We start from the raw sequence: 15,216 nt of genomic DNA on the forward strand, positions 1-15,216 counted from the left end.
GATAGCATCCCTTGGGGAGCCCTAGCCTAGGAGTGGCCCTGCACAGTCTCTTGATTCAGGCTGAAGTGGCTGAGTCTTGATCCTCCTACACTGGTCACTTCTTAAATATGGGCCATTGAGGGGGAATGATCTGGAGCATGTGGCTCTCTATGTCTGAGTGACCCATAAAGAGACTACTATTGGAGGCTGATATGACCCTCCCAGAACCTGGGTAATAGGTCCTGTGGTGAAGTGGGCCTGCTCTGTGTCCCAGTATCCATCGAGGAAGCATTCCTCTGAAGCAGTCTGCTGAGCTTTCTAGGAAGGTAACTGAAATGGAAGAGGTAAGAAGCTCCCCAAAGCTTTGGGGAGAGATGTTCTTGGAAATGGAGTCCAGGATGCTGTGATTGCAGTCTGTGCTCTTCTGCCCACCCACCCTTGGGAGCTCCCCACACCTCACCAGGCAGGCGCATTCCCCTTCTCTTCTCCCAGTGGATCACTCCCCTCCATCTTCACCCCTTCCCCACCACGCCTGTTCCTCTAAGCCATTGCCTAATGTAAATGAGGAAGTGGGCAAGCAGGCAGCACCCCTCCATCTGAGAGCTGGAACATTCAAAAGAAATGAAAGAAAGCTATTTATTTTCCACTTCTCTGTTTTTCTTTTTCATTTAATTACTGGTATCACAACAGGATTTTTTCTATTGCCTTTCATTGCAAATGTATAGTATTTCATCTACATTATGAGCTAAAGAGGCTTTTGTGGACTACCCTAAAAACCCAATCATCATTTATAATAGACAGGACTTCTTTGGAAATGGGTTCTGAATTCTAACTAAGTGACTCACAAATGAGGTTTTTAGAATAGAAAGCTAGAGTCTATGTATCTTTCTACTTTCTAGGCAATTTTGCCTCTGAATGAACTTGCCATCCCCGCTCTGCCTACACCTGCCATTCTTAGGAATGGCAGGATTCCCCTTCCCCCAAGGCTGACATGCCCAGCCCCCTTGGCAAAGCTGACTCCCCATTCCCTGTTCTCAGCCCACAACTAGCTGCTGATACAAAATTAATGCATGTCCCTTGATGTGCCCTTTGTGGGCTTATATGAATGAAGTACAGAAAGCCAACCAAGGAACATCAAGTGTCCTTGGTGCTAGGGATTTTTCAGTCTCCGCCTCCAGTCTTAGTTCACATTGGTAAAATGAAGCTAATTAATATACATTTCCCTGAGGCTCTTTGCTTGGGCACCTGACACCAAATTAGAAATGAGCAGTTAGAGGTGTGTGTGTGTGTAAACCTCTGAAGCTGAGAGGCTGCTAAACACGATATGGAGGTGACACATTTGACTGACATCAACATCTCTATTCCATCCATCACCCCATCACACTGCCTCACTCCCAGAACTTTCAGAGCCTGCCTGGTTGCCATGGAAACTAGGAGCTGCAATTGTACACAAGTTACCTCCTCCTCAAAGCTCAGGGGTGCACATCCTCTCAGGAGAATGAGTAGAGGGGAAGGGAAAGGTCCCTTCAGGCAGTTGTCCAAAAGTGTGGGAGCAGTGTAATGCTGACGCCAAGTTCCATGCCAACCCCCGTCCCCCACCAGCATAGCCTTGTTAGAGTGTCACACGAGAATTACCATTCTCCTAGCCTGTGTTGCTTTTAGTTTCTACCATTAGAAGCTAAAGGAAAGCTTTTCCTTTCTAGGAAGTTAAATTATTCCACATTGGAAAGAGTAGAGATGTCTGGCTTATGGTTAAGGTTTGAAATCCAGCTACTTGTTTAGCACAGCTGGGAAATGTACAATTTAATAAAAACCACTAACCCTATCTGTTCCCTCTTAAAATGGGGATAGAGTGCTTACAAGTTCCAATCAGAGCCGTGTAAAAGGAGCTCTCTTTGGTGGTTCTTAGAATGACCTTGCAGATCTGGCCTTCACTGCTGGTGACAAGTGATGGCATGTGGTGTAGACAGCATTGGAGGTAGGAGTGGGAGTGACCAGTGAGCATAGAGTCCCTGAGAGACTGAAAGAACAGGGACATGAAATGAGGATGGTGAAAACCAGAGGTTGACAAGCAAAATGCCATCATCACACTCAGAGGAGGAAAAGATAACATGTCATAACAGCGGCATTTAAAATGGACCCAAATGCATCAATCATTTATTCAAACAAGATGTATTGTGTTTCTAACATTCACCAGGAACTCTTCTAGGCTTTGGATGGAAGAGGCCACAATCCCTACACACATAGAGCTTTCCATCTTGTGCGATAATAATGACCAAATACTGAGTGTTTAGCACAGCTGTGTTGGGGACATATCATAGAAACACCAACTACTATGAGGCACATGCTATATCTGTTTGACATTCTTTATGATACCTTAGTACAGGGTGGATGGAGGAGACACAACTTGGACTCTGTGAGAAGCCATGGATGATATTCTAAGTCTCAGACAATGTTTCTGACAAAGACTTTTAGCAGTGAAATGTGAGACTCAGGATAAGGGGTTAAGGCCACTTGCTAAGGAAATGGATGTACTGATGTGCGAGTAAGTAATGTGGGGAGAGCTGAGGTTCTGAGACTCCTGGACAAGGTCCACACAAGCTCCTGTGGCTGTTTTGTAACCCCCTTGCAGGTGTACAGTTCCTGGTTCTTACATCTGAGAACCATATTTATCAGTAATGCCTATGGGCAAAGAACACTGGAAACTTCTAGAATATAAGCTGTTCTTGATGTATAGGAACTAATTAGATATTTTTGTTGAGCTGATACTTCTTTTCTCATATCCAGAACTAATATTACACTCAAAAGTTAATTGAGCCTAGGTGTTTGATATGGCTTGTTCGCTCCAAAATTTTATGTTGACATTTGATTGCAATTATGCTAATGTTGGAAGGGTGGTGCTGCTAAGAGATATTAGATTATGACCTAATGAAGGGATTTGCCTTTCTCATGGGACTGGATTAGTCTGGTGGTTTGAATAGGTATGGCCCCCATTGACTCATGGGTTTTAATGCTTGGCCTGTAAGAAGGGGCACTGGTTAGGAGGTGTAGCCTTGTTAGTGCAGGTGTGACCTTGCTGGAGGTGGTATGTCACTGGGGGCAGGCTTTGAGGTCTCATATATGCTCAAGCTACACCCATTGTGGGACAGTTCACTTCCTAATACCTGTGGATCAAGTTGTAGAATGCTCAGCTCCTTCTCCAGCACCATGTCTGCCTGCATGCCACCCACGATGATGCTAATGGACTAAACCGATGAAACTGTAAGCCAGCCTCAATTAAATATTTTCATTTATATGTGTTTCTGTGGTCATGGTGTCTCTTTACAGCAGTAGAAACCCAAACTAAGACAATCAGTTACCACAGGGGTGGGTTGCTAACTGCATATGGTGATGCACACCTGTAATTACTGCACTTGGGAGGCTGAAGCAGAAGAATCATAAGGTTCAGGTCAGCTTGGGCTACACAGTGAGACCCTACCTCACCACCCCCCAAATAAATATAAAGTGCAGGTTATTCCAAAGTAAGGATGACCCTTGGCTCTTGTCTCCTTTGCACATCCACTTTGTGAATTGAAGTAGCATGAGACCCTCACCGGCACCATGATCTTGGACTAGAATCATAGGATAAGCAAATCATTTTTCTTTACAAATTACTCAGTATCAGGCATTCCATTATAGCAGCAGAAAATGGACTAAGACAAGTCTCTAAAAAATGCATGAAGCATGTAATTTTTGGCTTATGAGTCTCAAGGATGACCCTTAAAAAATGAAGCAAGTCCACTTTTATCATAGCTATTAGCTGATAAAAATTAGTTTTCATATGTGTTTTATTTATATAAATGTAGATATACCAAGACCAAGCCCTTGGTGTTTTTCCTTTTCTAGTCAACTGAAAAATATAAAAATAAAAGTAAACTGAAACAATTCCTAAATTCACTAGTTGTTTATAAACTCAGATTTAAGAAACTTTTCTCTCCTGTTTTTAAAGTGTGATTCTCATCTAGGAGTCATGAGTGGGGAAAGTCAATGATGGCTCTCACTCTCGGAAGAAGGGTTCTGCTGCCTTCCTGGGTTGGAGCTGTGAATAATTGAACACGGTTCCAGACTATCTTTTTCTTTCTTGAGGTTGAGCTTTATAAAAATTGCATGGCAAAGGAATCATAAAGGAGTGGTCCATGTCTTCTGTATCAGCTAAGGATCCTCCAGTGTGGTCTCTTAACAACCTCCACAGGCCTCTGGGAATCGGAGTCTCCCTCAACTGGGGATGACCAATGGGTGGGCAAGGAAAGCAAGGGAGGAGCATCCAGGTCTCCCCTGGATGTGTGGTTTCCCTCGGTCCCTGGGCATCCCTCAGGAAGTGCATGGATGGACCACTGTCTCCACATTCATTACCCATCAACTTAGTCATCATTGTTGGCCTCATCATTAAGTATTTATGGGTTGCTGAGTGAAAGGCAACTGTTGAGCAGATGGGGCACCCCTTTCAGAAGCCTCCCAAGACTATCTAATGCACCTCCTTCTCTGGGATGGCGTCTCCCGAGACAGAAGCTCTAAGCATGAGTTAATTGGTTACAATTGGCATTGTTTGTTTCGAGGGGAGGAGAATACCTGATTGCACTTTAAGAATTTGTGAATGTAGTTTGAAAGATGCTATGGTTCTTTTGAAACATTTCCCCCTCATGGGTCTGTGTATAAAGTATATATAGTTTCTGGCTAGAATTCAACTTGGGGGACAAAAAAAAAAAGAGCGTGTGTGGGTGAAGCAAATAAGGCTTGAAAGCCTATGGACTAAGGCTGAGTTAACTGAAGAGGTGCCAAGGAGCTTGCAATGTAACAGTAAATCCAGTTCATTTTGGAAAGGAGGAGAGCGTTTGAGACAGATGTCATCCTTAAGTGCCACTCTGGAAAGCAAGCATTTAGCCATAATCTGACTCCTTTGGATCTCTGGGTTCAGTCCTTCCCTTCAAACTTTTACCCCAGTCCACCGAGTAGTGAGAGAGAACCTTCCTCTCTTCCTTGTTGTCCTCACGTCTCTGTGCCTCTTATATCATCACCTTCTTCCTCCATCATCTTGTTTTTCCCAATTATCAACTAAGACATGATTATCATAGAAAATTATAAAATAGAAAAATAGAAAAGAAGAGGAAAAAGAGTCACTCAACTTGTCACCATCAATAAATGAATAACTGTGCATGGAGTAAATCCATTTCTTCTATAGTAAAAATAATATTTCATATTTAATTTTGTGTCCCATATTTTATTTATAAGAAGAATTATATGATTGATAAACATTTCCCTGTGTCACCAAGACTTTTCATAAACATAACTTTAATGGCTTCACAATATTCTACCATATGGATGCACATAACTTGTTTAGCCTTTCCTATAAAGTTAAATATTTACATTAGCTACTTCTGAGTGACTATAATGTTATAGTGAATAATACTTGTGAATGAATGGCTATAACTCTGATAATTTGTTTAGAATAAATGCTGAGAATAAGAACCATTGCATCAAAATATAGAAGTATTTAGGTTAGGATCATTAAATTTTTTTTTATATTTATTTTATGCATGTGAGTGTTTTGTGTGCATGCATGTGTGCACCACATGTATGCTTTATGTCCACAGAGGCCAGAAGAGAGCATGGATCCCCTGGAACTGGAGTTATAGATGCTGTCAGCCATCATGTGGGTACTGGGAATGGAGCATGGGCCCTCTGCATGAACAGCAAGTGTTCTTAACCACTAAGATATCTCTCTAGCCTCATTTTTTTTTTTATTTTTTGATAGATTATGCCAAATTGCTTTTTAGAGAGGTTGAGTCAGTTTATGGTCTTATCTAGTTTATCTACATTGAAAATCCCTTTTCTACCTGCAGACCTATGCTTATTCAATTGATGGAGAATACTTGAGTTTTGAAAGTTTCATTCCTATATGATTATGACAAGAGTTGAGTTTGAGACATTACAACCATTTGCAGATCTCCGCTCCCTTGTCAACATCTCTGAGTAAGCTAGGCACACTTAGTTAAGCACCTTAAGCTTCTTTGCTATTGTCTGGGTCTGTTGACCCAGGACACATTACTGAGTTCAAGGAATGAACAGCACGATTGCCAAGGAACTTAGAAATGAATCTACATTTTGCAGTTTGTGCGAAAATGTAATTAGATTCATTCTCCAGAGGTAATCCATTAATGTAATCAATGATTGTAGTTACTCAGAATGTAACCCTAAGAAAAATTGTAGATGCCTCATAAAAATAAACACTTGCTTAGTAAAACAATCCCACACCCAGTGCCAGCCATTTCTGTATTTTCTTTTTTATGTTTGATGTGGTGTCTCCTCTGTAACATTATTTTCTAGGGATAGAAGCAAGGTCTGATCCTTGGATGGCAGAAGGTCTCTTTAGATACCTCCTTACATGATGGGGAGCTGCTAATGGCTGATGGGGCCTGCAGAGTGTCATGGCTCTTATCCTGGAGAGTTCGCCTATGGCTGGCTGGCAAGTGTGTCACAAAATTGACTATAGCAACTAGTCAGCATTGCTTTGTTCATACACCTCAGCTCTTTGTGTGTGTGTGTGTGTGTGTGTGTGTGTGTGTGTGTGTGTGTGAAAGAGAGAGACAGACAGACAGACAGACAGACAGAGACAGAGAGAGGCATGTGTGGAGGTCAGGGGATACTTACCCTGTGGGCGTCGGTCCTTACCTTTCCATCTTGTTTGAGACATTGTCTTTTTGCTGCTTTGCACATAGGCCTGTGAGCTTCTGGCCCTTTTCCTGTCTCCACCTCTCATTTCTCTGTAGGAATGTGTCTGGCTTTTACAGGGGATCTGAATTTAGGTTATGAGGTTTGCACCACAACTGCCTTTACCCACCGAGCCACCTCCCTAGCTCCCACAGCTTGACTTTAAGACAGAAGTGACGGGCTAGGGAGATGTGCCAGTGGGTAAAATGTCCACCATGCAAGTGTAAGGACCTGAGTTTGGATCTCCAGAACCTACGTCGGGCCAGGCATGACAGTCCATGTCTGGAGTCCTAGTGCTCTCATGGTAAGATGGGAGACTCTCTGAAGCTCAAGGGCTAGCCTGATCTACGCAGCGGTGGACAACAAAGAGATCCTGCCTCAAACTGAAAGTGAGGATCAACACCCGTGTGTGGCAGCACGAACATACCCACATCCACACACACACACACACACACACACACACACACACACACACACACACACACACGTCATATACATACACACATTGTTCACGCAGAAAAGGAACAAAAGGATCAAATAGCAGTTTAAGTGTGAATGAAGCATACTGAATAATTGGCTCATGTAAACTTAGGGGCTCAGCTGCCTTGCTTCTTCCTTCTCTAGCTCGAGTTTTTCTTTTTCCAGAAGGTTTCCTCTCACTGTGTGGTGTTCATGGCTCTTCAGCCATTCTGCCTGTGGCAGCAGGCAGGCCCATGCCTCATTAGGGGCCTGGCTCCCTGCTACAAGGCCTGTTGGGGCCCACCAGCCCTGAGCAGAGGACTAGTAATGAAGGCATCATATAGCTCAGCTGAGGAAGCCCGAGGTTACTGACTGGGCCCTGCTGAGAGCTGCCCTCCATAAATAACAGCCAGAGGGCACTAGATGATGTCAGTTCCTTGAGTTGGAAAAGTCTTCTGTGAATTGGAGCAGACGGAGGGAGAACATATTGATTCAGATATGGCCATCCTGGAGGAGCCTACCCATTCCGAGGTGGGATCCCTGTCCCATCTCATTTCCATCCTCCTCTCTCCCAGGTAAGTTATGGGCACCACTTGTGGGTATGCAGTAAGCATACTTGCTGTTTACATCGTCATTATGTTTGGCTTTGCTTTCTTACCCTAGGAAAGGGACTTGTTTTATTCATCTTTCAAATACAATGTCTTGCATGATGTGATATCGACACACAATAGGAAGGAGAGACTTGTGAAAATTCCAGATTCTTGATCTGCCAGTCCCAATGACTGGATCAAAATCCATTTGTTTGTCTAAGTATTTTTCATTAATCAGTTTACCCCTGGACCCGCTTACACACGCGTGTAATACATTCTGGTTACACTTGCCACCCTTCCCACCTTTATTCCCTTTCTCCTCACCAAGCTGACCTTCTTCCAACAAGTCCCCTCCCACTATTACATCTTGTTATGTGTTTTGGTTCTGTTTACTACCCACAAAGTTTAACCAGACCTCACGCCTCACCCCTCCACACGAGCAGGGGTGTGAGCCGTTCCCCAGATGGGTAACTCATTAGTGATTACATCACTGAAGACAAGGACTCCTCTCCCAGAAGTCAGTCAGGGATGGTGGGATGGTTAAACAGGTGAGGGCGCTTGCTGCTAAGCTTGACAACCTGAGTTCAATCCCCAGGACCCACATGGTAGAAGAGCCAACTTCTGCAAGGTGTACTCTAACCTCCATTTATGTGCCATGGCACCCCCCAAATACCTAAATGAAAATGTTTTTTCAAAAAAGCAACACAAAATCTTTTTTAAAATTATTATTTATTTATGTATATGAGTGCTTTATCTACATGTACAACTTTATGCCAGAAGAGGGCATCAGATCCTACTAGAGGTGGTTGTAAACCACCATGTGGTTGCTGGGAGTTGAACTCAGGACCTGTGGAAGAGCAGGCAGTGCTCTTAACCACTGAGCCATCTCTTCAGCCCCATACAACACAAAATCTTTAGCAGACTTAGTAATTTGTATTTTAACAAGTCTTGAAGATTCTGTGCCCTAGCTTAAGTTGTATAGGTCCCAACCTAGGGATGGGATATTGACCTCCTTTGGAGCAATGGTCCTTTACTATTCTCCTACAGGTTGTTTGGCCAACTGACACTAAGAGAAGGTCTGTAGTTATATTTTATGACCGTGATAGGAGTTGTTGGGCATAAAATATGAATAGTGCACAACATCTGTCCTTTTTTGCTTAAAATCCAAAAGTATGTATATTCATATACAAGTCACTTCATAAAGGATATCTCAGGTCAAAGATGGAGATAAGGAGAGATCATTTTACTGAGGTTAGGATGATCCAGTGAGCATTTTTTGGGGAGGCAGATTCAGATTGGGTGGGCTTTGAAGAATGGATGATGATTGGCAGGTCTGGGTGGGAAGTAACGACTTCTGAGATGAAACAAGAACTTGAGCAAAGCTCTGAGGGTGATGGCACCGGAGGTCTGAGCTGGGAGGGAGGCGCCTCATAAGACTAGAATGCAGGGTGGAGGAGCTTTACCGTGGGAGAAGAGGTCAACACAGGATTGAAATTTAGACATGTCAGGATTTTGTTGGTCAGCATTTGCTAGTAGGATTAGACCTTGTCACATCCTCTGATCCAGAATCGGGCCCAGGAATTTGACCATCACATTTCCTTGTACCTGGTTAATAAATTCCCATGTGACTCTCAGACCTGATTCTCCCTCAAATCACTCTGTGCCACTGCAATATTCTGTGTGGCTGCTTTGATGCCAGAGAGGGCTAACCAAGAAAGAAATGGTTTGCCCAGTTCTTATTGTCCATGCAGACATGGAGGGTGAGTATCCATGCCAGTGGGCGACACAAAAGGCATCTATATTTGGCTTCAAAACACATGATGTGATTGCTGGCAGCAGAGCAGACATTTAACTTCCTAATTAGGCAAATATTCAAATGAGCTGGCACTCTCTGAACGCATGCCACCCAACCCTAAGGCTGTATAAAAAGAAACCCAATGATCAATTTTCATTATTTCTTATTACTGACATTAATACTAGTTAGAACACTCGGGGTTAGCATTAGGAAGTTCCCATTACAGTGGCTTCTGCAGCAAATGAGTTTCTGTCTTCACATCTTTGTCACTGGCTTTTCACTAAGCCAGTGACAACTGCCAACTGCTACCACATGTCAGAATCATTGAATAAAGACTTTTATTTATTGCAGTCAGGGGAATGTTATTATATTAGTAATGGTTTCCTGGTTGCTGTAGAATATTTGCTCAAAGCATGGCTTCTTTTCTTTTTTTTTTTTAAAGATTAAAAAAATTAGATACTATTTTTTATGTGTATTTTTGAACATATTCACAACCCCCCAACTCCTCCCATAATTATCCTCTCCATCCTCACCTTCCTTTCCACTCAACTTGAGATTTCTTCTATTCTCTCTTTTTTTTTTTTTTCGAGACAGGGTTTCTCTGTGTAGTTTTGTGCCTTTCCTGGATCTCGCTCTGTAGACCAGGCTGGCCTTGAACTCACAAAGATCCACCTGCCTCTGCCTCCCAAGTGCTGGGATTAAAGGCGTGCGCCACCACTGCCCGGCTTCTATTCTCTTTCCTAATGGAACCCAGTTTGTGCGCAACTAGTCTTGGGAGGCCTTGGCATGTGGTCGGCCTACCAGGGTCATATAACTAAACAAAACTGACTCTGACTCCCAGCCGCTATAAAATGCCAATAGCTTTTAAATTGTGTGTGTGTGTGTGTGTGTGTGTGTGTGTGTGTGTGTGTGTGTGTGTGTGTGTGAAATTGTGCACATGTGCATGTGGACTGCAGGAGCCCATGGAGGCCATTGGGCCCTCCTAGAGTTGGGGCTGGAGTTACAGACAGTTGTGAGTCTCCTGACACGTATGCTTGGAATTGAACTCAGGGTCTCTGCCAGAGCAGTATACACTCTTCCCACTGAGCCACCTCTCTAGCCCCTCAAAGCATGATTTTTGTAGCTGTGTGGTGGTGTATACAGCAGTCTAGCAAAAGGCACTCCTGGTTTTAATTCCGTTTTGAACTTTAGTTTCCAGTAAAGAACAGTCAGATGTAAATTATAGCTTGTACTCTACACCGGCATGCAGGCAGAACAGAATTTATAACCATCAATAAAAGCATTCATCTTTAAGTTATTAATTTAATAATGGAATTTTATGGCTAGAAGTGACATTTGAGATCATCTAATCTAACTTTATCAATTTTTGTCATGAGGCCCAGAGGACATTAAGAAACTTCAAGGGAAAATGCTAAATGTGTTTCTAAGGGGCACCAACTAGCTAAGGATAAAAAGAGTACATTTGTTACACAAACGGCACCCCCCCAGAAGCCCCCTGTGGTTAATTAAAAACAGGAGATTATTATATATATTTTAGTCACCATACTTCATAGGCATACATGATGGACTGAGTCCTAGGAAATTTCAAGGTACTCCTTAAGCCTTAGGATGCTGTGACTAAGAGCAGGCATGGCTCTGTCCCTACAGATCTTTTAACTGTTCTCAGCTATCAGCCTGTCTGCTGGTTTGGGGTCAAACTGCTAGGTGTGTGATATGCCTTAAATGTGTCTACTTTATGTTTCTTCTCCCAATGAGAACAAATGCAAGAATGCAAGAGGAAATTTCTTCTATCAAGAGATGTGAGTAAAAGAACCAGCCCAGAGCTCCTATGTTGTTCCTTGATTCCAGTTTCTAAATATTCTGAGATGCAAACCCAACAAATGGTTCCCAGGAGTTCAATCCCTGTGAATGCTGGGAGATATAGGGTGGAGAAAGTCCAGGGTTCAAGGAGCATTGCTGTTAAGTAGGAGGGAACTTGAATGGTTTTCTCAGCATTATTGACCAAATCATTCCCCAGTTCAAGATGTTGCAGAAGTTAGGTGAAGAAAATCAGAGAAAAGGAAAGTTGGGAATGGGAGAGGAGAAGGCAGATCTCTTTCCCTCCCTCCCTCCCTCTCTCCCTCCTTCCCCCTCTCCCTCTCTCCCCCTCCTTGTATGTATGTGTATGTACTGTGAGCTCCCAGACCCTCTGAGAAGGCCTCCAGAAGCCCTGAGTAGTATATGCCCTCTATTCTTGCTTACAGGACACTAACACATATAACCCACAGGAGTTGTAGACAGGGGAATACCAGGACACTTCCAGGAAACCACAGCTTTGGAAGTAGAGGACAGTAGAGCTAAGCCTACTTCCTGTAGCCAACATCCTCTGCAAAATGTATGTGGTAGTTTAAGAGGATTGTCTGTGTTCCTTTTTAAAGCGGAATTGACGCTCAGGGGATATGGAAGGAGCTAGGAAGAAAAGGAAGAAACTGATTAGAAATTCCTCAAGAATGAGAAGTCAGTGTGAAACTATTAAACAAAATGAAACAATAGGTGTCTGACTCTGATAGGGGAAAGACTTTCTAAGCTTAAGGGTGGTTACAAAGGACGAGACTGATAAGCCAGTCCATTTACAGATGAAAAATCATGCATACCAAAAGTTAATAGAATTTGGGGCTGGAGAGATGACTCAACAGTCAGGAGCACTTGTTGCCCTTGCAGAGGACCCAGGTTTGATTCCCAGCACCCACATGGTAGCTCACAACCATCTGTAACCCCAGTTCCAAGAAACCCAACAAGTATGCATGTGATGCACATCCATGTATGCAGGCAAAACACTCATACACATAAAGTAAAATAATCTAAACATTTTTAATGTTTATTAAAATTAAAAAGCAAAGAAACTGGAAAATATTTATAACAAACAAGATAGACCAAAGGTTAACTTCCTGGCTATGATAAGAGGGCATGTGTGGTGGTTAATTCTTCTGGCAATTTGACTGGATTTGGAATCACCTAGGAGACACACCATAGGTGTGGGAGTTTCCAGAGAGTTTTAACTGAGAAGGGAAGACCCATTCCGAGCAGGGGGAGCATCTTCCAGGAGCCTGGGTCTCAGAGTGACTAAAAAGGAAGAAACCAGCTGAGCAGGGAGTGTTCATCTCTCTCTACTTCCTGACTGGAGATGCAATGTGACCAGCCACCTCATGCTCCCACCATGCCTTCCTGCCATGGTGGATGGTACCTTCCACCTGCAAACCAAAATAAGCGTTCTATTCCTTAAGGTATTGTCAGGTATTCTATTACAGCAATGAGAAAATTAATCAATACAACATACAGGTAGATAAAGTCTGATGAATCAATGCCAAAGGAACACGAGCAGGTTGCAAGGAGAAGTTGACATTTCCAACAGACATGAAAAATGTTCCTGTTTGCCAAGAGATCTGATGTGCAAACTGATACATATATTAAGAACATACTTTTTTTCCTCCCTAATGAAATTTCACTCATTGTGGTGTACTGGTATAACTTTATTTGAAATCAATTTGGTCATATTTGTTGAGCCTTAGAATGTTCATACCCTTTCAGTAAGTAATTTCAGTTAAGGCTCTATCTGCTAAAGAGATAATCTGAAGCACACAGCAAGTTTTATATTTAAATTGTTCACCATAAAAATTGACAGCGATTTTAATGCTGAAAAATTAAGGCAGTGGTTTAACAAATTATGGCTCTTTTGTAAGTATATTGTAACCATTAATATGACAGAGGGTAGATAGGAAGTACCTATATACTGAATATTTGTTGAAAATAATGGAACATATACAGATTTTCCATCTAACTATGATATAACTGTATACACAAAAACATGGAAAGGAGCTGTAGGAGAGTTGGGGAGATGGTTCAGTGTATAAAGCACTTGCCACACAAGCCTAATGCATAAATTTGATTCTGAGAGCCCAACACAATAGAACACATGTGTTGGAACCCTGGCGTGCCACTCCTGGGAGAAGGGAGTGTGAGACAGGAGAATGACTAGAAATTCACAGGCCAGTTAGCCTGGTTTATAGAGAAGTAAACAAGAGAGACCCTGTCTCAAATAAATTGGAAGATGAAGACTGGTACCCAAGGTTGTCCTCTGACCTCTGCATGTGTGCCTCAGTACATATGTCCCAAACTACACATGTTCATATATATATGTATACACACACACACACACACACACACACACACACACACACACACACCTCACACACACACAGACAGAAAAAAGAAGAAAGGAAGAGAAAAGACTGCAAGGAAAGAAATAAAAATGTAACTGTCTAGTTACATGAGCTAGTCTACCGAGCCAGCTCAGTGGGGGCAGTGTTGAGATAAAGACTGGGGTCTCAAGGGCCTGGGAGAAGAGGCCACAGGGAGCCCCAGAATACTGTCTAAAGACTGCACTCGGGGTCCCTATGGTCAATATGTCCTCCAGATATTCTGGAAAATACCTGTGGTGTGGAACTAAAGGGTCAGGGGGAAGTAAAGCAGGCAGGGAAGCTGAAGTCCAGAGAAGAATAGAACACATGGAAAAAGCAGGAGCCCGGAAGAACCCCTGCTGAGAGAGAAATCACACTCTTCCCTGGTGGGAGAGCCGAAGTAGGGTTACTTTGCTGCTCTAGTTGGCGCTATGAACCTGGGAGAGCGGGGCCTAAATATGAGGCCGACTAAAGTCTCATGCAGTAGACTGCTTGATTCAGGTCATCAGGCAATTTATGCTCAGAGGGTGAAGAAGAATCAAAAGAGTAAGGTGTTTGATCACAAGGACAAATCACATGTGGCAAAAACATGTTTTTCCACTGAGACACGTGAGTAACAGCTGCTGAAGAGAACCCATTCCTAACCGCTACACCTGGGAGGAGCATGAAAACACATTCCAAGAACAGTTCTGTGTTTTGAAGAAACAGAGGTCACAAGACTCTTGTTGTTTGCTTGGAGTTTTCTCACAAGCACTCTGAGTTCTCACAGGACTCTATTCTCAGACCCGGGAACAGAAAGGAAGCTGGGCAGCCCCCTGTGGAGAGGCCTTTGAGAGTCATCTGACCTGGCCACAGTTTGTGTCAACCAAGTAAGCCTGCATCTTCTTATACAGCCTCCCTGTGCCCACATTGAGGGTGCTGTTGGGAGTCTGAGTGGTTAGGGGTGAAATCTGTGGTCAAGGAATGGAATGAAACTAATTAGCCCCTGTGGGATAGCCGAAGTTTCCATCTTTGGACATACTAGTTAAAAGCTCTAAATAGGCAAGCCAGCTAGAGCCAGCCAGAACCAGTACAGGGGTAGTTAGGACTTTTCCCTTCTGCTCAACACTGAAGGGATTGCCAAATATTTCACAATTGTCATCATAGTTAAGAGCCTGCAGGAGCCTCCCCCATCCTCTCCTTTCCCCCTCTCCATCTCTCTGTCTCTGTCTCTGTCTCTCGTGTGTGTGTGTGTGTGTGTGTGTGTGTGTGTGTGTGTGTGTGTATGTGGTGTGGGGCATGCATGCGCACGCACATACTCGTTTGCTCTAACCTGTTTTCCACATTAGTAGCGTTAGATTGACCAAGAAGCAGGTGTGGAATCGAGCTTCACATGCAGAGATTTTTATTGGAGTGTCCTAGAGAGGCCGTATTAGGCAGAGGGAACAAT

General features: G+C 43.2%; 1 protein-coding gene across 1 annotated transcript in view; it reads left to right on the forward strand.

Moving 5' to 3' along the window:
* Window positions 1–15,216, forward strand: part of Tmem178b (transmembrane protein 178B) — a 431,719-nt gene that overhangs the window by 185,658 nt on the left and 230,845 nt on the right. The window lies entirely within an intron of this gene.

This window comes from Peromyscus californicus, unplaced genomic scaffold, assembly GCF_007827085.1.
Source record: "Peromyscus californicus insignis strain IS unplaced genomic scaffold, ASM782708v3 Scaffold_6__1_contigs__length_162567912, whole genome shotgun sequence".
NCBI lineage: Eukaryota > Metazoa > Chordata > Mammalia > Rodentia > Cricetidae > Peromyscus > Peromyscus californicus.